The sequence below is a fragment of the Hylaeus anthracinus genome, unplaced genomic scaffold, assembly GCF_026225885.1.
Source record: "Hylaeus anthracinus isolate JK02 unplaced genomic scaffold, UHH_iyHylAnth1.0_haploid 12000, whole genome shotgun sequence".
NCBI classification, from domain to species: Eukaryota; Metazoa; Arthropoda; class Insecta; order Hymenoptera; family Colletidae; genus Hylaeus; species Hylaeus anthracinus.
Genome location: NW_026534347.1, coordinates 5,333,559 through 5,359,587, shown reverse-complemented (window position 1 = coordinate 5,359,587; position 26,029 = coordinate 5,333,559). Strand labels below are relative to the sequence as shown.

General features: G+C 39.0%; 1 protein-coding gene across 3 annotated transcripts in view; it reads right to left on the bottom strand.

Annotated features, from left to right (window-relative positions):
* LOC128890345 (protein expanded-like) overlaps window positions 1-26,029 on the bottom strand; it is a 133,761-nt gene that overhangs the window by 87,407 nt on the left and 20,325 nt on the right. For all 3 annotated transcript variants that reach the window (XM_054148757.1, XM_054148756.1, XM_054148758.1), the window contains one exon: window positions 6,240-6,291. The gene's annotated coding sequence lies outside the window, so the exon portion shown is untranslated. The remainder of the gene's footprint in view (window positions 1-6,239; window positions 6,292-26,029) is intronic.

The following is a 26,029-nucleotide window of genomic DNA, read 5'->3' as shown; positions in this document are numbered from 1 at the left end:
TGCTATGACAAACATGAACCAGATGATCAATTTTAATAAAACTCTATAGCAAGAATGATTTAACTTAACAATTTTAATAAATCTCTATAACAAGCATAAACCAAATATTCAATTTTAATAAATCTCTATGACAAGAATAAACCAGATGTTCAATTTGAATAAAACTCTACTGCAACAATGAATTGAAGGTTCAATTTCAATAAAATTGTTTGGCAAACACGAATTTCCAACTCTACCGAACTATTTGCCTACTACATTGCTCTATTTTCCAACGTTACGAAACAAAAGAGAAGAAGAATAGTCCTCGACGGTCTCTGTGGCAACCAGAAACAATAGTCGCGATACTTTAAGCACAAAACGAACCGGGAGAACAAAAAAAGAAAATCACCGCGGATGTGACCTTTCGTCCAACGTTCCCTCTGTAATTAAATGAAATAATCGAGTTGTGGCGTTGCAACGCGCCGAGCCGCGTTCTCATTATAATGCCGTGCATTCCACGGATGAAACGAGTCTTTCTCTCGGCACGTAGTGCATCTACACCGGTGCACGGAATGCGCAAATGATGGATTACATACGAATTTGCCCTGAACATTACGTTCATCTTCGCGCGCTACCGTTCCATTTTAATTACAACTTATCGCTCATTTGCTGCAACATGTGACACGATTACAGTGCTGCGGTTTGTGAGTTATTGTTGCGAAAATTAAAAAAAAAACGGTAAATGAAGACTTATGGCTAGACTGCGGATGTTTACGCATTTATGGCAATTGAAAATATGAGGAAATCTGTGAGAATATACACAAATACGATAATGTATGTATAGAATATCAAGAATAATATTCATATTATACCGTTTATAAGATAAGACATACTCTCATTATAATTTCAATTCTTTTTCTGTATCTGTGAAAATATGAATTTATATTTACATGAACATTTATTTATGACAGTGAATTATTGTGTGATACATTTTTATCCCAGTCCATTATTTTAATAAACTAAGTTGTTATTTCAATAGAATGTGTTTACCAAATTATAATTACTCAATTGTTCAAAATTACTATTGTTCATAATTCAAGGCATTCGAATATGTCTTCCAGGAATTTATGATTTTTAAGTTATGTTCTTTAGAACAATTTATCGAAATAAAATTCGAAAAAGGAAAATTTCAAGGAAATATCACAACGAAACTTCGGATGGGACTTTCCGATTTCGATTGCGTAAATCGTAAATTCCCAACGTCATTCGAGATGAAATTTCTGGAAACGGTCTCGTCATTGGCAACGTATATTAAAGAATCGTTTCACAGGAATCTTAAAAAATTAAGGACACCCCGACCACACGTGAAAGTATATAATAGCGAGTAATAATTTTATCGAATGATTGGACGAAACGTGAAACTGTGGTAGCATAGCTTAATATTTCTTTCTTCTAACGGATTCTTGTGAGATTCACGCAAAAAACTAACAAACGATCGCACTAGAATGCGTCGTTGTAATCTCGTAGAAGCCCTAGAGGCACGTACTCACGTTGAAGTTATGTGAAAAAGTATGCAGTCGCTGAGTGTTCTGACAATAAGTAAATTAATATCCAGGATCTCAGCATTATCATTCAACCTTTCCGCGATCATCGTCAGGAAATAGTTAATGCAAATTTTATGGTAGTCTCATGCGAGCCATCGTGTTTAGTATCCTCCTGTCCTATCGTTTTACATAGCACGTATGAAAGTGTAAAAGGTGGAAAGTAAATTTGTCAAATATCAAATTATGTATTTAAATTATTTACAATTCCTCACATCTAGTGAACAACCTAATGGTCTCAAAAAAATGAAAAAAAAAGACAAAATTAAATTTGTAAGTCCCTCCATAAAAAGGCACTAGTAAAAAGATTAATGTGATCCAAAGGGAAAAATTTTATAATAATGACAAATAATTTCAGATTGAATATTATTTATAACATATAATTTAACATACGAATAAGTGCATCACTGGTATAGAAACATTAAATATTGTTACATACATCATTATCTAAAATTCCTAACATCTAGTGAACATTCTAATCTACTAAAAAAAGAAGAAAAAAAAAGGAAAAATCTAAATTAAATTTGTCAGTGCACTCCAGCAAAAAAGAAACACACTCCCCTCGTGAAAAGACACTCGTAAAAAAAAAAGACGACAGTCAGCTTCAGGTTGACTGGATAAAAACGTGTACGGTGTTAAATTCTAATTGCGCCTCGTTGGATGCGCGTTGCAGTTCTTGTAGCGAACGCGAGAAGCAACAAGATAAATTTCTCAATCACGGCTTCGGTATCCCGATCGTGTCTGAGAATACTGACCGACACCGCACGGAAATGCCCCATAGGTACGGGGTGAACGCGAGAGATAGCCAACGGGGAGATTTTTTCGACCTCGCGAGACACACATAGTTTCTGCGGCGAACGGGGCCCGTTCCGTTTCCTCATACCGTGCATACGTGCTTAACGAGCACCGTGGTATAATGCGCATAACGCCATTATAATAAACTTCGTACTCGCTCATTCACGCGAGCACGCTAAGGGAGGGAGCTCGCGAGTCCGTGCTCATCCCCCGCTCTATCGGTGCACGCGCGAGCCACGATTTCACCATAATTGTATACAGGACGTTCTTAACAATCATAATAGACGGTTTAGAATAGAATTTTGTTGTGCGGTTTTTTCTTTATCTAGGTAAATAAATATGGAAATTTAGAGGTAAATAAATTTCGAAATCTGGAGTTGCATACGATCGTTTGCTAAAAGTAAACATTATTTTTTGAAGAAAAACTGAGACTTTATAATTGTAAATTTAGTACGTAATTACTTGATTATATAACATATATATCGTTTATTTCATAATTTTAAACTATTTTAATGTTATAATTACGAAGACTCGCGATCAGTTATTTTAATATAAAGCTTCGTTAAATTGATAATTGATTAAATTTTGACTAATAGTAATGAATAATAATCGTCAGTTTTATTAATAATAATGGTCATGAAACCAATTTATCGTAATAGAATAGTAAGACTGACAAGTACACGTGTATGTTTGTCGAATGCGAGAACATGTACTTCACATTTATTTTTTTTTTATTTAGAAGTTGATGAGTGTTTTGTTAAATGTGAGACGAATAACGTGTGGATCTCATCAGATGTATAATAATTTATAAAAACATAATTGTTATCTGATATCTTTTCGAACGTCTTGTTAAATACATGTTGATGAACATTTTAGTATATTAAATTTTGCCATACAGCATGGAAAAATTTAACTTCATGAATTTTGTAAGTAATAATAAGAATTTCGTAATATTCTTTACATTAGATGCCAATCATCCAGTAATTATCTGTAAAATTGTAGTCATTTTTCATCAGAGAGTTGCTGCTACCACGAAGACATATTTTCCAAGTTATTAACTACTATGTCTTCATCTCTTCGTTTAAACCGAAGAGCACTTGTATCTTCGATAGACTACCATTTAAAACAGCTTACGCAATAATTAATAGTCGCTTTTGAAACAGCGTTCGTATCGATACGCCACGTGTACGGTTTTAATTCGTCTCTAGATAATGTCAGCTCGCATATAAAAAGAAAAAAAGAAAAATTGCGACCTGGATATATTATCAGAGCTACAATGTACATACGCTAATGACTATTTACTGTCCTCGTACAATTATTAAACACTTAATGATCGCACTTATTACGCGATATTACCTTCACCGTGAGGTAACAAAGTAAATCGACTCATCGTAATTGCTACACAAAGCGAGGCGCATTACGAAAGAACCATGAATATTCATGTGCCAATGTAATACGTATAATGGTTCCCACAGTTATCGCCCTAGCTCGCAATTCGATCGATGATAATGACCATAGAAAAAGCGTTGAAGTTCATTGTGAAGAGAGAGGAACTAAAAAGTTACTTTCAAACCGCTCTGGGAAACTGCGAATAGTCTAGTGAGAGTGTGATTCACGTATTACTTGATGTACTCGGTAATTGGACCGAGGATGTGGAAAATGAAATAATGTACTAGTATTACAATTTTAGTGATACAATTATGCATGTATACTTAGAAAAATATTTAAACACGGATGTATAATTGTGAAAATGAATGTTAGTTTGTATATGTTATAGTCTATTTGTATTCAATATTTATTGCTCGTTTCTACAATTCTGATTCTTATCATTTCTAAGAAACAAGAATTTTTTGTAAAAACTTTTTAATATATATACTCATATAAGTAATTTTCTCTCGCGGAAGTTCAATCTGCAATCATAATTGAACTATTTAAACAGAAAAGTACTAAAATGTTCGTCAACATGTATTCAACAAGACGTTCGAAAAGCTATCAGATAACAATTATGTTTTTACAAATCATTATACACCTGAAGAGATCCACACGTTATTCGTCTCACATTTAACAAAACACTCATCAACTTCTAAATAAAAAAAATAAATGTGAAGTACATGTTCTCGCATTCGACAAACATGCACGTGTACTTGTCAGTCTTACTTTTAAACAATCTGATAAATCGAAAAGAACTAAAAACATAAATGATCGAAATGTATTTAACAAAACACTCAAAAATATATCGAATAATTGAAATACACTTAAAAAGTGTCATTCGATGAAAACATCAGCTTCTAAATAAAAAAAAAAAAAAAAATTAAATAAATGCACCTGCTCTCGCATTCGACAACAGTGCACGTGTTTCGTCGAGCCTTATCAAAAGTAAAAAAAAAAAAAAAAAAAACCAAAGTGTTAATTAATATCTAACTTTAGCTGCTTCCATTCAGCGAATTCGTGAATAACTGTAATTGCTCCCGTTGAAACGGACAAGGGATATACGGAATGCTCGCGTCCCGGGGATCGACTTTCCCAGTTCCTGGGCTTAAAACACATCGTTAATTGCATAAGTATTAGTTCCCCGGCCGAGGAACTAACGAGGTATCCGAGGCATGAGCGACGCATCCGTGCATACAACTATGCGTGCACGGATGTCGAGGCCGCGTAATTGAAACCTAGACTTTACGTTGGATGGAAACGAAGAAACAAAATGACCGTCCAAGCTAAACCCGCCCGTTTAACATCGACAGGGGCCCGACCATATCTTTGAGCTTATTACGGATACCATCGATCAAATGGTATGGAACGATCACGCGAAACAAGAAATGTCTTCGTCCGCGATTTCCCCCCTCTCTCCCCCTTTTCTTCAGCAACGAGCACGTTTCGTTCGTTGATCCGAATCCGTACGAGCGGATGTGATTCATACGTTTCAATTATTCACGTGGTCGACACAACATTCTCGGCGAGGATAAAACCCGTTCGCTCGAAAATAAATAAGTGCGCTTCATTCTTAGAAGAGTCGCGTGATGTAACTTTACGTTAACGTTTCGCACGAGAGTGCTTTCCATTCAATGAACGAGTGGACTCTTTCATTAATAGAGACGCGCGTGAGAGTATCGGAGTGGTGTATTTTCTAAAATTAGAGTGGTAGCGTTTTTTGGTAGTTAAGGAGAATTCGTAGTTTTATTCGCTGATGCTGGGATTCAGGGTGGCGCTTTGAAAATTAAACAAGTTGGACATATTCTATATCGTGTTTGTTTGATTAAGAAACTATTTATTTCTTGGAATCTACCTTTAAAACTATTTTTTTAATTCTTTAGTGAAAACTCCCTATGTGCTATAAATTACATGTATTGGACGTGTTCTATATTAGTTCTGTTTGATTATAAAATAATTGAATTAAAATATCTTACTCCCGGAATAAATTTTGTTCAATTTCCCATTGAAAAGCCATCTCACATTTAATATAAATTGTGTAAATTGGAAATAATTCATATGATTTATGTTTCATTAAAAAACAATTCATTTTCGTTAACACTTCACTCTTACAATAAATATTCTTTAATTTCTCGTTGAAAAGCTCTGTCCGCCATATTAAATACGAATTATATAAATTGTATATATTCCATATAATTTGTGTTTAATTAAAAAATTTATTTTCTTTAACATCTTTGACCTACAAAATTCATTTTCTTTACTTCCCCATCGTAAATCCCAAATATGTATTACACGACAATCAACATGTTAAACGTATATCGCCAAGTCCAACAATGTAATTCCTGCTTTATTAATTACTATAGCGTGTTCCGAGCTGTACACTGACTTTTAAAGTCCTCGTGTTCCCGCTCTCCGAATCTCGGAAATTAATCTTACCTAGATTCTCCCGTTCTCCGAATCCCCCGCCTCCGGCTTCACACAGGTGCACCTGCAACACACAAATAAGCGTCAGATTATGCTATTCTACCTGGCGTTCAATTCCGCCCGGTTACCAGGAATCGAATGTAAAGTACACGTGCGCTAACATAAAATAAAATAAAAAAATAAAAAAGAGGGAGGTATCGCATTCGAACAGGGAAGATGGATGCCGCGACGGAGATAACTCTGAACCGCTACGAACCGAGACATGTCTGCGCTAGAGATTGCCATGTTGCTCTTTCCGCAACACTGAATTTCACCGCAACGATCCTCGACGGAGGAAACGACAATTTTTCGCCTAGGACGTGTAAAAAAAGTAATTTCTCGGGCTGTCGTTGAAAAGAAAGAGTAAATTACGCTACACTGTTCGTTCGTCGTAAATGCCGACAGTGTACAATGCTTCCTGCTGCTTTTTCTTTTGTCACTGCAATTTATGGAGCAGAGGTGCCCGATTTGAATGTTAAAGAGGAGGATAAACAAACTGTGGTTGGAGTTAAATGGATAATCGTTCATGAAACTTCGGTTGGTACACGGACTGTATATCAAAATTCAAACGTGCCTTTGAATTTTTCTTAAAAATTGACACGAACTCTCTGGACAACCCAATATGTACCAAATATATCATTTATATATTCTCTACGATTTACCATATTGTTTTTTATGTACACGAGTTTCACATTTTTATTATTATTATACGTTCAAGGGTGTTTGACTAACTGTAATTATATTTTGAGCCATATTTTAATACTATATTGAAACAGTAAGATAAACTATTTGTGTTATGTTAACAAAAAATCTTTTTATTGTAATCTTATTATGCATATGTATACCAACTTTGTGCTTGCCATATTGTTTTAGATACACACGACTTTCACACGATTCTTATTATTGTTATAACTTTAATAACGTGTTTTTCTTTTATGGATTATATTAGGTTCTCCCAAAAGTTTCTTTCCTTTTATTAATAGTTAATACATACACAATATTTTATGTTTTATGTTACATTACAAAATTGTGTACAATTCATTTCGCTTTATTACTGTTACAGCATATGTCTAAGAAATTAAATTGTATATTTATATAAACACTGCCACAGAAAATAATTGAATGCAACTCACGAAAGAAACTTTTAGGACAACCTAATATTAAGGGTGGTTGAATATTAAGGGTGGTTTGACAACCCAACATGTATCAAATATATCATTTATATATTCTCTACGATTTATACAACTTTACAATAAACAAGAAAACCGTCTTGCAACACAAAAAAAAACACATTACTCGAAACCAACTTCAAAGCCAATAAATAAGTAACGTGCTCCATTCCGTGAATCTCGAGTTTCATATTTTCTCTCAAATCGCGTGGCCTGAAGTAGCCGAAGGCGCGCAACCAACGAGGACGCCTCCATTCCCGCTCGCTTCCCCTTTTTCACCGAGAAATCATTGCGGGGAGCGAAAGAAATCATTAACAATTTTATTGCCCGACGAAAAAAAAAGTTTCGCCGACCCCCGAGATAGAGCAAGGGGAGAACGCGGTGGATGATTACGACGAAGGGAAAGCGGATGAAAGAGAGAAGGGAGAGAGTAAACGGAGAAGGATGATGCAGACAACTCTTCGCGCAACTACCCCTACTCGCTGGCTCCTCAGCTTCCTTCTCTTTTTCTACGGACATCGGCTCGCTCTCTCCGTGGCTTCCTCGTCGTCTCCCTCTGTCTCGCACCAGGGATCCGCAGCTTCCTTATCTGGTCCAAGAAGAGCCCGTTCCACGCTTCTCTCTTCATCTCGCGTTCCGTTCGGCCAATTCCTCGTATTATACCAGGTTGCGGTGTGGAATGCGGGCGTCCTTCGTTCGCTTCGAGCAGCGTCCAACCGATGAGCCCCGCTAGCGTTATCCTTCGCCGGTCCTTCGCATGCGCTCCTTAGGGCTCGGTAAAATTAACCTGGAATACTCGGCCCGAGAGACGCCCGCCTCGCTCTTCCCAGCCGCTGGACCGCGGATTCGTTAAACTCGCTCACGCGGCTTGCACCGTCACGACATGCCTTCCGTTTTGCTTGTGTGCAAGCGCCCCGGCAGTCACGGCGAGCCGTGGAGACGATCGGCGTACCTCGTCCCGGGTTTCTCGGGCTTATTGACGATGAAATTAAGGCGATTTGTCCGAGTTGAGCGGTTTTATCGCGGCTCGCGGCCCGGTCCGACGGATTCGCGACGCGCTAACCGCGGGATCGCGCCCACCTCGATATATGCACGAGGATGGTTTATTTTAACGCGAGGTGGAGTCAGAATGGTACGTCATGGATAAGAATACGTATCGGTGGGTGAAAGAATCGATGGATCGGGAATGGAAGGGTTTTCTCAGAGGAAGTTTTAGAAATTTGATTTGTGGTAATAGAATGGGGGTTAGTGTAGTCGTGGTGGCCATGTTAATCCCTGTTTCAATTCTATTCGTTTCTCTTTTAGAAATTAACTTTACTAAACTAGGGTTGGCTATAAATTAAAAGCCTGTAGCCGGATAATGAGGCGCAATTTGCTCCAGTACAAATGCTATTTATTTTTTTAACACACAGTCAGTGTAAGAAGTATTCGTACAGCAACCAATTTAAAATGAAATTAACGAGAAAAGAAATAAGAGGTTAACATTAAAAATAATAAACTTTGATTTAAGGATGGAAAACGATGCGTTAAAGTCGAGTTCATGACTATTCACTCCAAGGAACTAAATACCAATCCAAGTTCTTTAAAAACAAATCTCAAATATAAATTAATTTCACCTGAATAGAATCACCTTTATACAAAAATCCATCCTCTCTCCATGACGCTCTGCGATCATTATCTTCCTTCGCGAGCGTCCTTACTCTCCTCTTATGATCCAGAGATGGTAACCCTACTTCTTTATCTATGCCCCCTATCCCATTTCAGCCATCCTCGTCCCACCTACGTTTCCTCTATCGCATTCGTCGTCAGGCTTTCTTTTGTTTTCGGTGCGCGGTTTTCTTCTTCCTTTTATTTGCTCCTTCTCGTCGTCCTCCCCGTCGTCCTGTTCTTATTCTCCTCCTGCTGGCTCGGCCATACCGCGTGCCTCCAGCGGAAGTAAACCACCGTGCGCACGCCGGTATCTCCTGAAGAGCATTCTACACAGTCTCAAGCCGGCGTTCTTCCTCCGTGAACGCGTAACTGGGATTCCACGTTTTGCGGGCAGGCAGCTGCAACCGCGACCCGCACTGGAGTAGGTTATCGTCGTTGTCGGCGTCGACGTCGTCCGCGTCGTTGTCGTGGCTTTCACCACTTTGCCATAGGTACATGACGGCGTCGACGCGAACAGACTCGGGCGATGACAAGAGAAAGGTGAAATGCGTTACACGGGTTTTCGCTTTGCTCTTAATTGTTCTGTGGGTTTTGTGGTCGGGTCGGAGAACAGCACCGAGTATTACCTTTCTTCTGGACGGTTCTGTATCGGATACGTATGTGCATAATAATGGGCTTATATTTGGTCGTTATAAATTATCAACTAACAAAATTATTAGATTGCTTGCTTAGACATTTTTCCTTTATTTTCGGATTATAAAAAAAGTAGTTTCTAGAATATAGTACATCTATGGATACATCGTATGTGTGTACCTAAACATAATTATACTCAATTTTGTTTGAAAATATTATGTTAGGTCATCCTATAAGTTCGTGTTACCGACTGAGTCAATGTTTAATACAAAGAATTACAGAAATTTTATAGTGACTGCATATTGACTATGTCAGAAACGTGGGGAAATATTGAGACGAGAGAGACTTTTCTTACAATACCTAAAATTGTCTATAAAAATTATTTTTCATTTACTTGGTCAAAGTAAGGCATATTTTCGTTAAATAACATATAGGAGAATCTTCTATTATCCATTATCTAAAAATTCCTAAAGAAGAGAATAAAAATGGTTTGGAAAGAAGTGGTCCTTTGAACAAATATTTTAACAGAATTTGTACACCTCGATGAGATATGAAATCGTTGTTAAATATAATTTTTTTTCGAGAAACGAATATTTCTTAAAATTCCAGCTTCAATATACATATCGAACGGTGAGTACCTTCCGCAAGAATGTCTCGAAAAAAATTCGTTTCTCGAAGAAATAAGGGAGTAGGATCGAAATGTAGAAAGAATGTTAAACACTATATTCGAGAATGGAATTTTTGCTTTCCTTTTGAGGTTCTAGAATTTCGTATATAATTCGAAATTAATAACAAAGATGAGCCAGCGGGATGAAGAAAGGCGAAGACGATGGAATAGACGTCGAATGGAAGGTAGAGGCGTGTACGTCGTATTATTCGTAGCTGTCCAGTTAGGCAGAGGAGTCCCCTGATGGGATTATAATGTGAATATAATGGCGAGCTCCCGCGCTACGCAACCCTTTCATCCCCCACTCCAACGACGGTGGCTTAGCTTCCATCGAAAACCCTCCTTCGCCGTCTGAAAGCTTAATCGACTATTCCGACGATTTTCTGGAGCTTAAACCGCCGCTTCCAGACGTAAAAAAGGAGAACGAAAGTGTGATGAGTTCTAGATACACGAAACTGGCACAAACCTGCTGCCGCCCGTTCAAAGGATACTAATGTTGTAATTATAAAACGATTACAAAAAATTTCTCTTTGATAGCACACGAACTCTACGGCACTAGTAACCAACGAAACTGTAAACAAATGCTTTCGCGATGACTTAGCGAATACCGTTCATAATATTGAAAATATTCGAAGTTAATTACTTTTCGCTCTCGCCGTTGACTAAAGTTATCACGAGTTTTACCTAAAATTATTCTGTAGAACATCGTGGGTTTTTACATAGACTGTATTATTACTATATGTTATTATTATTGCACTTGTATATTACAATTAAATATTTGTCTTCTTACATCTGTATATTATTATTATTATAACTTACTTACAATCAATTTAAAATACATATTTTTTAATATTCATGGTCATTATAATATAATTAATTTTATATCTTAATTTTATGTTGAATATATTTTATAATTTTTATTACAATATTGTTACTTCATTCTACATAAGTGCACACACTACTTGGTTATGTTTACCATGTATTTATTATACGTATTACATATATTTATATTTATATTTTATATTTATCAAAGTAAACAAACCTTTTTTAAAAACTTTAGCAGGGTAGCGATTATAAACAGGTCTAAACTCGTTTCACCAGGATATCAGCCTTCGTGTTTGAATCGAAAATGTACTCTGCATATTTTATAGCAATCCTTACGGCAATCCTTACAGCAATCCAAACTCATGGACTCGAAGGCTGGGTACCCTCGCGCAAAGAATTGAAAACTCGCCGATTACGCAATTCCTTCTCGCGCCTCGATGCTACGATAACCTGCGGCGGGTCTCCGATACTTCCTCCTTTTTCTCATCGATCGCACGCATGACGTAACACGAAACACGCGCTTATTGGTATTTATAATATCCCGTGGTGGAATTTTAAATCGGAAATTACGAGTTAAATTAAGTAATACGTAGCCGGCTGTGTTTTATGTGCCACCGAGACAAATCGAAACAGTCACGTTCTTATCCGATAAATTACTTTACACTTGACACATCGAGACCGGGGCTGCGTAACGCTTAATTACATTTCGAATACCGTGTTGTTTCGCGCACAATCGTAACACACGCGATTACGTTACAGTGCCTGCTTGTTTACCATACAGAATAATTAATCCTTTCGAAACAGATGTACGGCTAACGTATTCTCCATAACAGACTTCTCTCTTCTTGATGGCTCAATAAATTTATAATTACATTTATTGTTTTTTACAAAGAGTCATAGGAGACAGATAATAAACCCTTCTTTCTTGTTATTGTCCAAATAAATTTATAATACAACCCTTTATTTTGTGTGAAGAATCAGTTGTGAGAGAAAAATGTACCCTTCGCTCTTTTGAGTCTCTGAATAAATACACAATAACAGTTTGTATTTCGTGTAAAGAGTTACTGGAGAAGAATGCACCCTTCACCCCTCTTATTATCTGAATAAATGTACAATCAAAAGTTTTCCTTTTTAACGCCACCATTTTGCCAATTTTGAAACTTTTATAATCGTCCTACTTCCTGCCACGAAGTGCCAATGTAACAATCACGAAAGACTTCAATTTCTGCTGCGAGTTCAATCTGAAGTGAAAATATCTATCCCTCTGTCAACCCCTACAACCCAGATCTCTCCTCTTACAGTAAATCTAACAATACCACCAACATTATAAGTATTATCTACACGAAACAAATATTATTTCTATCGTCACGACACTCAAAATCCACGATAAAATCCTCGCCTGTGTCCCTTTTACTTTTCGCTCCAAATGAAATTAATTACCCGGGGGCCCAACAAATTCCACGCGTCCCAAAGAAAAAATGCCAACGTCCCTAAAAATCATTAGGATCGTTCCGTTCCCTTCTACATCTCACTCGCGGCGATTCAGTTTTTCCACGCGATGAGGGCAGGAGGGGGGGGGGTTGGGGGTTCGATTTATAATCTCCTCCGTGGTCGGTTTTTTTGCGGTTCCCGGGGGTTGTAATTCAAAGATCAACGCGCACGCCTTCGACGTCCACGCTCGGCTAGAATAAGTTACGACGTCATGGAACGGCCCGACGCTTCGACATTTGCACAATGGCGCGATAAATCAGCCGTCAAACGTATGGTTTCATTTTGTTCGTCAATTTGTTGGATACCGGCGCACGCTTTGGTATTCGACTCCGAAGATTCGCGGGGCGCCTTCGCGAGCGCGCATCCGCGCTGTAAACGCGCAACGGCCGCGAGTTTACTGTCATCGTAGATTCAAGTAGGGCTCCATATATACGATTCGCCGTGTCACGTAACGCAATAGCGTTTGTGTATACTCGTTGGAGGCGTACCACCGCTGGTCTTAGCCGCGGAAGGGCGCGTTTGTGCTTCCATCTCTGCCCCGCGATCCGCCGCAACGTAGGAAACGCTGATTTATCATTGCGACGTAACAAACCGCGCCGTACATTTCCTTCTCTCTATTTACAACGTTGGTTCCATTGCGGTTCGCTCCGAGATAACTCCTTACGCTTTTTAACGGTGAAAACGAAAAGCGTCGTTAGCTGACGGTCACTCATTTGCAATTAAATATGACATTAACCGTTTGCATTCCAAGTAATTCGCATGTATGCGGATGGTCAACTCCGAGACCATTTTTATTAGGTTTCCAAGTCATGGAGTGACCACGAAAAACTCTCTATCGTTTTTAGAATTTTACATTTTTATTAACCAAACGTAATCATTAGACTGCGGATCTTTATGCATTTATAGGAAATTTCAATGCGCAAGAATCTATAAAATGCAAACAATATGGAAGGATATAAAAAAGATTGAAAGTAAAGTTCATGTTACAATATTTGCGGAATAAAATAAATTCTTATTTGGGTTGAATCTTCGCTCGCAAGCTAGTGGATCACGAGAACCTTCGATTGTAATTATAAGAAGCCCTGCGTAATTTAATTTCACGAATAACAAACAGTATTGACGGCTTCTGTAGAAACACGGAGTGTCTTTAACCTACTATTTTTGTATCGAACAAAAAAATTATTACACCTAATAATTAATTGCCCTTTATTGTAAGTTCGCTTTATAGTCAAGAAAAGAAATGTTTGCGGTGGTATCAGCTGTGTCGGTGCGACTGGAGCCGTTCCAGCGCGAAGTTGAACGTATCCGATATTCCAGTCACCTCGAATATCCGAATTACACGGCCGGCCAAGTGGTCGAGGCGAGATTTTTCTTTTTTAGGGACACTAGCGGCTCGGCTGATCGAATAGCGCAGAGCCAAGAGTGAGTGGCCCCATTCCAAGCGATTCCATTCCATTCCATTCCGTGGCAGACCCATTCGGCTCGCTCATGCCGGAGCAGTACATAAGACCATTATGTAAGAGCACTCACGAGCGTACCAGCAAAGGCGATTCCGAAGAATTTCGATATCCAAAGAATTTCATGTACCAATCGAGAGCCATTTGCCACGCGAGCGTACACGTTGCCACAAAAAAAACGTTCCGTCCGTGGCTCATTTGTATTCGAGGAGCCGTTCCACTTGTATAACGGTAGGAAAATCTTCACGGAGAGGAATACGAAGCGGGGATCGTTAGAACGAGTGATTCACGTTTTCAGGAAATTTATACGGACGTGACTCGAGCACGTCGCGAATATCATTCGAGCTGACATTTGTACGTGTGAAAATATTTACTCGGGATACTTGGAAACAATGCCGCCAATTTAATGCAAAACAAGTCAGGATGTTCTATAATTGTTGTTTAGAATTTTCGAGAATTTTTATGATATTCGTGTTGTGGATTAGCATGACAATATAAGAATTATTTAATTTGTGGACGATTGTTCATTGGATAAAAATGTGAAATACTTTTCATCCCTTTGTGCTTACCATATTGTTTTTGATATTCACGAGTATCACATTTTTATTGTTATTACACGTTTAATTACATATTTTTCTTTTATGGATTATATTTTAAGGGTGTTTGAGTAATTGTAATTATATTTTCAACCATATTTTAATACTATATTGAAACAGTAAAATAAACTATTTGTGTTATGTTTAAAAAGGAATCTTTTTATTGTAATCTTATCATATTTATGACAAAATAGACTAACAGAAGAAATATTGTCCAGTGCATATAGATAAAATTGAATATAGAATATACAATATTATTGAATATGTTATACTTTTAGCACACATATTCAGAGCTAAAACCAAAGATGTCAAAAACCATGTTTCCACTGTTTAGTTACTATTTCTACAAGAAAATAGCAGGAACATAAAATACGTATTGTATAATATTATCGTTCAGATAAAAATGTTAAAATCACCGAGTGCAATATTTTACCATCTAATCACCTTAATACTCAATCGAATAAAGCTGAATACGTTACTTGTATTTTAACAAAGTATTCGTTTAACGTATGGATCACGCCATAATCGAAGCGTTACTTGAAAATAGGACTATCGAAACAACGAAGCACGGTAATCAAGTAAAGGTGAAGAGCTCCGTAATAAATTTCACGGAACCTATCCTATCTACGCGTTAATTTCACCCCGTAGCAGTAACACACGCGAATTACTGTCTCCTCGTCGCATATACCTAAAGCTTCCAGCAGTAATGTATGTATCAATTTGCCTGCGAGTACTTCGTCTTGCAGGCACAGCACGATATCGCGATAAGAGGTCACTTCGCGGAAGTACACGCCGCGGAAGTGCGCGAAACGCGAGAAAAGTTCCCAACCGAATAGACAGTGTCTATTAGACACCTCTGCGACGGAGAAGCTACGCGCATTCCACGTTGCGCGAAGAAGATGGCTTTACGGTCGTTGATATTAAGAACGAACTAGCGACGCGTTATCGCGATATAAAGTATCGTTAAACCGACGGCATCGCTAACAAGCGGGCTGATAACTGTTGCCGTAATCGGGTACAGTTATTGCCAGGACGCCGCTCGTTTACGACGTTACGAAACGTTCACCCTGTGGAACGATAAAAGCGCAACAGCGGAGAAGGAAAGCTAGGAGGATAGAGTTTATGCGCCTAGATAAGCAGAAGTGTGTTTTGTGCAAAAAGGCTCTTATTATTGAGGAGAAATTGGGACTTTGATGGGGAGAGATGGTGAGGTGGATCCAAGGCGATGCAAACTTAACCCTTTGCACTCGAGAGGTGACTCTCAGTCACCATTAGGTTTCACGCAGCAAATCTGCGATACCTAATGTTTCTTTAGGTTTCATTTCTTTGAAGCTCCAAGTGTCGATAAAATGATTGTCGGTGAGGTAAAGGTGAGCTTATTCTCGAATCTAGATAGCTTAGAATTCAATTATTGCAAAAAGAAAGTAATCGAAACACTCGGAGAGTGTTCGACTTTCTCCACATGACGGAGAATTATAAAATATAATTTCTACGTAAAAACAAGAAGTTCAACAAGAAGTTCAAGAAGTTGCTCCAAAAATCGCATCTTCCTCCTCCGCGCTCGACAATCTCTCACGTTACAAGGAAACAACCAATTACCACGTGGCATCTCTTTGGAAGACCCAACGCGGACATTCTTTATATCGGCGCTCCTAATGGAGGACATATAACAACGCGAGTCCGAGATACCAAGACCTGAAAAAACAAAAAAACAAAAAAAAAAAACAACAAAGGTGTGAAAGGTGGTTACTTCATCCATTTTCCACGGAGCGTATCTACGCCATATAGGGGGACGGTCCGCGTCACCAGGAATTTAGTATACCGAGGGAGTTAACCTCGTGACGCACAAATGGACTCGCGTAATCTGCGTCAGCAATGCTGGCACTCCGGAGCTTAATGCACTCCCGCGATCGTACGCTTCAAAGCGGATGGGGCCCATTCATCGTTAAACCCCTGGATGCGGGGCCCGAGCCCGATCAGGTTCGCGTATCAGAGCCGCCTGAGACCACTTTTAAGACTCTGGGACGGTTTTAAGCGTCGCACCGCGGAAAAACGAATTTTATTACCGTAATTAACGCGTTGCGCCTAGATACACGCACCGCATACCAGAAGGGGGATGTAATACTTCAATTAACCGACGCGATCCACGTCTAGTAGCGAAATTAACGAACGAAGCCGTAAGTGCCTCTTAATTACCGGATATCTACCGGGCACAAGAAGACCGCGGATATTCGAAACCTGTATTCTTATACGATTATGCGCAAATTTACGATTCGACCGTGCTCGCGGCGGGAACTCGGAAAAAGTAACCAAGAGTTCAGTGACGTACGATAGTTTCGCGCAAAAATGGGGAAAAATTTCCAATTAACCGAGGCTCGTAAATCAACCACGTCCGAGTAATTTGCGATTCTCCGCTTCGGCGACGCCGGGTCACTCGTTTACCTTTAATTACTGGATCTTAGGTGGGATTCCGTGCTTTCACGATGGGGAATTTACCACGGTTTCGAGCAAAGGTGCCGTAAGACAGGTTTCAGGTTACTTTCGAAGTTCAATCAGTTCATCATTCACGATGGGAAATTTGACACCGTTTCCGGGGAAGGTGTTATAGGACATCATTAGAGTTATTTGCGAAGTAATCGGTTTTACTCGATTGACTTTTGAATATTAGTTTAAGTTTGCCAGGAATAATGTTTGTTTACGAGCTAGATGAAACTTATGTGGCTTTTAAATAATTTTAAATTCGAAGTTTGGTACAGAAGACGTATAAAAATATGTATTACATTATATACATAAAAATAATATACAACACGTATAATGTATAAGTATAAATTTGCAAGATTCTTGGATCAGGATTAATGTATTTTCTTTCTTCAGAAAAGACATTCTTCTTTAAGATGTATTTACTTATTTGTCCTTAAACAAAATTCAATATTTATTTAAATTGCGACAAATTCTTTTGCATTTTTATACTCTCACATGAGAGAACACTCAGATAGAACACTTTTACTAACGATCTGTGCATAGTCTTACTTCGAGAAGATAGTTTCTAGTAGCATCCTAAAACACGTCGCTATTTTAAAATTTTAATTAACATTTTCAAATATTCCTCCTCCAACCATTTCAAATCAACCATGTGACCCTCGATCACCCAACGATGGCAACAAAAATAATAACACCAAGCAAACAGACAAGAAACACAAGCGAACATCGTCTAGTTTCCCGAAGAGCGATTTCACATAGAACGCTCGCGCGTGTATACAATTAAACGTGACGTCAGTGGAACACGAAATGATTACGAAAACGATAGAGGGAATCCGTCCCGTATCCCATTAGGGAATGTTTTCGTCTTCAGAGAATCCTCGCGAAATGACCGACTTCGCGAAGTCGAAATTACGATCTAAACGAATCCCAGGGACTCGGTGTTTCACGGATGTATGTCGATTGGCGTCTCCGCGGGCGTCGAGAACGGAGAAGAGTCGAATTAAATCGCTCGGGGAACATCCTGGTCGAGTTCGAGATCGTAATTATACGGCGGGGCCCCGCCGACTATTTTTGGGCCGCAACGGCCGCGGGCGAGGCATCGTTAGTTTGATAGTTCCCGGATACGGCAGCCATACGGTTAACGTGTAACGACGTTCGTGCCATTCGAGTTTAATAACAGAGGTGCGAAAGCGTTGGACACCGAAGAAATGAGCCAGACGACACCGCGACGCCGCGGAGAAGCCACAAGCACGCAGGTCAATCCGCTTCAAGAGCCGAATTCCTCGAGCGCAGGGGTCGCGTCGCCTGCCCTTAGGAAATCACCACTAGGTATCGCGTGCTTCCGACGCATACCTTCGCCCTACAAGCCTGCGTCTTCCTAATCCATCGACCGACCACTGGAACGTCCAGGCTCGAGTCAAGTGTGAAATAAAAACGAATTACTCCTCAGGCATCGCGTATACATATATAATATCGGGTAGTTTATTTAACCCTTTGAGTGCCAAAGAGCGATATATTCCAACCATATGCAAAAAGACCATAATTGTATGAGAACGCTTATTTCAAAACCATACGCATACGTCTAACAATTACGAATACAGAAACAATAACTGAAAAGATTCATTTTAACAGACAATAAATTATGTTTATTTACAAACAACATTCAAGTTCAAGTTTTTGTGAATATATCTTCATTTTACAAATTTATTTTTTGTTAAACCTGTAACGTTTTATTTTGATCGTTTCAGTGATATTTAACATGTTTTGGTATTGTGTACAAATTTCATGTACCTTAAAATAAAATTGACCGAAATATACATTTTTGTTTACGATCGTGCATCTTTGCTTAGGATTGTCTGGCATTTCTCGGATATGTATGAAAATTTCCTCATTTTCAGTAATGAAGGAAACCATTCATATTCTCGATAGTGTCCACTATCGATAGTTCACCGGCACTAGTGTGCACGTGAATGCAACGCCCACGCGTGCAACCTTTCTCCGGTAATGTACGCGCATGCGCGCCACTTATACGCCCGACAGAGCATAATCGAGCATAACTCCCTTATACTTTACGCGACAGGCTCGCAACGGCCTGGTCATTACGCGACTTATGCAATGTCCGCGAGCGTGCGTGTTCCACAGACGCGACGATCTTTAGCGATCTTTTTACGCATTCCAGCTTCCTAGGCGTGGACCGAGTCGGGCCTTTTTTTTGTTCCATCGTTTATTAGGCCCGGCCTCGTTCTTCCTAGCGATAACGTTTCGCTGTTAAGGCAGAGGTTGCGATAGTTGATCGTTTAACACATTCACTGGCAGGCAAATTTAAACTCTTTTAGTTATCTTCATTTTCGAATGACATAAGTAATGTTTATGGTTGTGTAATTATTACTGTCAGGTTGAGTAAACAGGCTAGATTTACCCTTTGCAACAAACAAATTTGTCTTTAATGCATATATAAATTTCTTTTCAATTTATAAATCGTTAACGCGTTTAAATTAACGTTGCATTTAATACATGTTTATTCGTTCGTTTTCATTATATTCGTGACTGAAAAGACTACAACTTCATCCCTCGAGTAATTGCAATCAAGTTGAACTAAGAGACATCTCGCAGTTGCCAGCGCGTGAGTTAAACTCTATCATTTTCAAATAACGCGAGTAAAATCGTTACTGGCTCTCAGATTATTGGCATGATAATCGCGCCACGAACCGCGCCATCGTGTTAATTAGACCATAGACACTCGAGTAGGTGTGAATCTAAATGCACATTAATCGGTCAGCCGCGGGAAAAAGATGTTGGCCAGAGCGTGACATACTTGGAACCACGTGGAATCACCGTGTAACAATCTACACGTTCCCGCGTTATGGTCCCATTCGCGTAAACGCAGAACTCGCACGCCACGGAATTCGATATTTATAAATGCGTCTGCCGCGTCGGTGTTAGACGGAGCGGAATGGGGCGATGCTTTCTAAACGTTTCGAACGGTCTAAAAATATTGGCGAATTTTTACGGGCTTTACTTATAAGCGAAAATTGATAGTGTTCGTTTTAATTAATTCTACGATCGGGTGGTTTTATTGAATTTTATCTCGTTGGATGTGGTATTAAATCATTAAATTGTATATTAGATTGCTAGACTTGGATGAATGAGAAATTATATAATTGTTATTCGTTCAAACTATGTTTGGTTTGTGAATGTAAATCTACGAAAGGATTGTTGATTAAATATGTACATAATGTAGACAATTCCACAGTAGAGAATGTAGAAAATAATAATAATGAAACATATGCCAATAAATACTATTGATTTTAAATTGCATTGGACTAAAATCGATTATTGTTGATCCAATACGTTTTCGCAATGATTGGAGAGAACGAAGTAGAAGCCTCTGCTAAAATTTCATTAACTTGCAAAACGCTCGACTAATAAATAAATTACATTTACCAGTAATAATCCAAATAATATGGAAGGAACAAACAAGTTACAAAAATCTGAGTTAACATACGTCTTCTCCGAAGACACCGACACTGAAATAGTATCAAAAATATCATATTCATAAATATATAACGATAATATGTATAATATATATTAAATATAAATATATAATTACATTATATCCAATTATATTATTATATTAATATTTAGAATTGAATGTCTCAACGATGCAACACAGCAACATCGTTATTTTCAATGTCCACTTACAAATACTCCGATAACAACTGAAAAACACAATCCAACTAAATAATGCTACCTTCGCCCAAAAGAAAAACATTCAAACCCAAGCGAATTAAAGAAGACAAATCCTAAATTAGAATTACGATAAATTAATACACATCTGTTTAGAATTTCCCAAGAAGCACGTGTTTAAACCCGATGCATCGGTCGCCCGTTTACCTACTTCCGCGTTATCGCGAGGTCAATCAGAATTTCAATTAGGCGGTGCACGCGTGATATCGCGTGCGCCCGTCGCACCGACGAAATCATTTTCTTCGGCGTACTTGGTCCGTTCCCTCGATTTGGACGATAGGTCAGGTCATAGCCATCGCTACGGGACACGTTATCTCACAGTCCGTGACGGATGACACAATGGAGTACATTGACACTACGTGCCACGCTATCTGGCAGTATCTCACATCGTGGCTGCACATTCACGAACCGGAATCGACGTGTGCGCGCGATTCTTGTACGAGACCCGATGTACACGCACGCAGAACGGTTGCGAAGGTGGAGGTACTTTCACCAGGTAGCCAAGTTTCACGATGCACGCCGATAGCCAAGAGCAGCCCACTTTGAGAGCTGCATTCCGAGTGCATACTGCACCCTGTTTCCAGGTTCGGATTAATAACGCGAAAGACCCGACGTTTCCTCGCGCATCCGAGCTTCCTTCCGCGATCCCCGCCGCGCAAGGAACGGACTTCTTAGCCGGGTGTCCTCTGGGGGTTGTTTCTTTAATCCTTCGACCGCGGAACGATTTTTGATGGAAATACTGAGAGGCGTGGAGGTGTGAATTTTTAAAAAAACATATCAGCTTATGGGGGATGATGAGACGAAACTTTTTTATATTTACGGTTTATTCGTAGGAGGTTTTGTTTAAGAAATAGAAATTAACAACTTGAAAGACCTTTCTTGTGAGATCTTGAGTACCCTGATCCTGTTGCTGTTGCCTTAAAGAAAACAAAAGCAATAGTCGAACAATCGAATCTAAAAAAATATCACCTTATAGAGAATGACTAAACGAAACTTTTTTTTTATTTACAGTTTATTCATACGACGTTTAGTTTCAGAGATAAAAATTGAAAACATAAAACACCTTTTTCCTGAAATTTAATTATTGTGGCGAACTTGGATATACTAAAAATGTATATAGATGATATTAATCAAGGGACACTACTTGATAAAGAAAGCCTTTCTTTATAAACCGTCGAGAAATAAATCTTCCAACGATCGAGATATTAATTAATAAATACGCGTTTCATATGACGCACAGGTGAGAAAAGTGTTTCCGTGGTCCATTGACACGACACGTCGCTTTATTATTTTAAAAAATATACCTGTGTGCGTATAGAACGGCACAGTGGTATCCCTGTACTTTCACCAGCTACCCAAGTTTCTCGATACTCACGATACATTCGAGAGGATGCTACGAATATCACGCATGAATATTTCATGTATCTTACAGTCGGCGTCGTCCAGAACCTTTTAATTTCTACCGACGTTTCTCAAATCGTACTTTCAAAATCTTCGACTCGAATCGCGTTTCTTAATAACCGAAGACGATGTTCATTTGAACGTTCTATTGTATGAATATTATCATTTCAGGAAGAAATTATTTCATGGTCATTTATATTTAAATTTAATTTAATTCACATTTGATTAATTTTAATGTTAAAGAATAAAAGCCTGACTCTATAGAACTGGAGAATTGAGATTCAAATGAAATTATGTCTTATATTTGAGTTTCGAAAATTTAGCAATGTTACAGAACTTTGAACCGAACTCTCTGTATGGTCTAACACTGTGTGCCGAAACTTTAAAACCGGTTTTCTTGAAACGACATTTTTCAAGCTGACCGAAGTTTATCTGGGGAACCTATAGAGGCACAGATATAAAGTAAATGTCCCTCTATCGTCCCAACCAAAATTATCCGGATATGTGTGTCGTTTTGTTCGTCGTAGAAGTTCTAAAATTTGTTTAAAATTGTGTCTTTTAGTGAAAAAGATTAAAAATAGTTTGGCATTAATAGAACAGGGTACCATGACAGAGACTTTCCAATAAAGAGCCTTTGTAACTATTATCGTTGTTAAAATTCATATAAATATCGTCGTTTGAAAATAAAATATTCGAATCTAAAATATTAAATAAAAAAGATTTTGTAGGCATTTATTTTTATATTCTACATTCTTCTCTATCCTCATGAATTTTCAATTTTGTGTTACTATTATAACCACTCTCAACATTGAAGATAGGAGTCTTCACACCATCCCCATAAAAGTCAACCAATAAACAAAAATTATCTAACACGTTTCAATCCTCTCTCCATGCATGTGCCAAGTGTCCACGACCATCAACGATTGCAAATTGTGGGACGTTTCTTTAGGGTCATTGTTGACCCAGCGCCACAATCGACCGCGTTCCGTCATTCAATGCTTCTATCTCGGACTTTATCGCGAATGCGCAGGTTTTTCAGCGGACAATGAGACGAAAGTAAGTCGAAGAGTCCACGAATGGACTTTCGAATGCGTAGTATGTTGCGTCCTCCCCGCAAGTCCAGCAGTTACTGCCACGCGATCTCGCGCGAGGAACGATAATAGCGCGTTTAAGTACGTATAAATTCCGTCGTATAACTTGTGACTCCGTAGGGGCGCTTCGAGTGCGCCGTTAATAAACTCCGGGAAGGAAAACGACGCGAGGAGCAATGAATTTTCAGAAACGGGAGACACATTTTGTCTCTTCCTTCCTCTCTTCTTTCTCTGGTTCGACTACGTGGGTGGACGTGGCGGACGTGCCTCGTCTACGTTGCCTGAATTCGAAGACGGGCCCCGGGACTGGTCGGAGGGATCCGATGGCCATTGCCATTGTCGAATTTCGCGTGTGGGATAAACGAACCGTATTAGTCAAGTATAAAAGGGAACAAAAAGGGGCAAATTTGTGCACGCGATGAGTAATATGGTGTAGTAGTGAGGCTACCGCTCACCGGATTGGTTACCTCGATTATTGCAGGAGTTTAAGCTCCCATTTCCTGCAATAATCGAGGTTCTACTGTATTGGAATTATTGAAACTGAAAAAAATCAAAATGGAACGTATCAACTACCCTCTTCTTTAGAAGTATCCATAACTCTTAGAAAAGAACTTTGTACATTACTATATCAATCCAGTCTATAATTAAAATGATCAAAAGCCTCTGTAATTACACAACCATAAACACAGTTAATAATCTCCACTAAGTAGACACCGAAATTAAAAAGCCTATGTATAAGCTCCCAGTAGACGAAGAATTAAAGTTTGAAATAGCCAATGGGACAAAAACATACGGGGCCTATCTCGCCTAAATCGGCACGTATTTTTAAGAAAGCTTCCGGCCAAGACACGGAGAAAGCAACGCGAACGTAACGGAGCCCCGTGGAAATTTATTCGACGTTTTATAGCCCGTTTTTGATAACGCGAAGCGTAACCGTCTGCGAACACGATGATCGTGTTCCCGTTCGTCTAGTCTAACCATGTCAAACACGTGGCTCGATGCAACAGATCAGTGGTTCTTAACCTTTCTAAGTTCGCGGCACGGTTCCGAAGAAGACTCTTGATCTTCTTGGGCTCGAGGTACGATTTAGAGAGAGAAGAAACCTGACCCAGACCTCAATCGCGAATAATTGAAATAAGAAGAACAGGTGTAGTAACAATAATAAACTGCTTGTAAAGTGTACATTCGATAGAGGGAAAAATTTGGTGCGAAAGAAAGCATCAGTTTATATACAAATATATTTTTAATATTTCAACCCTGTTGAATTCCAAAATATCCTTGTTCTTGAACATCTGTGCAAAATTTCAGCTTTTAGATTCAAGGATCCAGCTTTAGCGTTGATATGTCAATGAGCTTTCATTCTTCTATAAACAGATATAGATTAATAGCGGTATATTCATTCTCGTGTCAGAGATTGGAAAATAGTTAACGCAAAGAGACGTCCTCCCAGAAGAGACATCCGAGTGCAAAGGGTTGAAATCTAGCTCTACCTTTCCCCACGACTCCAGATTTAATTTCAAAGCACCAATCAGTTAACGAATTCACCGAAATTTTCTAAATCACTCCGGAATTCGAATATTGGCAACCACAGAAAAATTCCACAGGTAGCCTGGGAGGTTTACGCTCGCGGAGGTCCATCGCAACGTCCGATCTGGTGCAGAGGATCAGAGGAACCGAGTCTCGGGGCAACGTGGCTCGTAGGCACGGCGATGTTGACCAGCTCGCTCGCAAATCGGGTACAAGGTAAAGGATTCGTACGTGAGTGGCGTTCCAACGGCATCAGGTTTTATCGTGGATCGTACCGCGGCTTCATTATTCGTTTCTGGCACGTACGGGCATTCACACCCGTTCGAGCCACGATCGCGGGCTTGCCAGCGGATTTCTTTCCTCCGCGAGACCCGAACGAAGAAACAGAATCCACGACGATTCCTTTGGCCCGATCGTACCAGCCCTCCCCTATCCGCTCGGTACTCGGGTGCATAACGAATAGTTCCCGCGTTCCTCGCCGTTTTCTACCGAGAAAGACGCGCGTCTTCCGACCGGGACGCCGCGGCAAAATTTTATTTCAGTAAAGAAGGCGAATGGAAGCACCGTGCGAATCATCCATTCGCAACGTTTTATGGATTAACACATTCGCGACCGGAAGATATTTTACGTTTCTGGTACAGACGAAAATAATAAAATTCTGGAGCTGGATATCGTAAAGTATCGTTAGGACGAAGATGAAAATTACAAAATATGTTTTGAAATATCGATGGTGTAAATATGTAGTGTATAGAATAGAAAGATTTTCATAAATTTTTCATAACCAGGAATAGTTGAAAATTTCTACTGTGATTAAGCTTCGTTTACAGGCTATTGCAAACTACGTAATCAAATATTTATCGTGGTATTTAATTTTGTAACTTCATAGAAATTCGAGTATTTCATTCAAATTTAATTTGGTTGACACTTAACTTTTAGAGTTAATTTTTTTTAGTTCCTCTTAAGGAGTCTTAAAGATGTTAATGACTTTTTTAATTGAATGCAAAAGTATTTCACATAGTACTAAATTG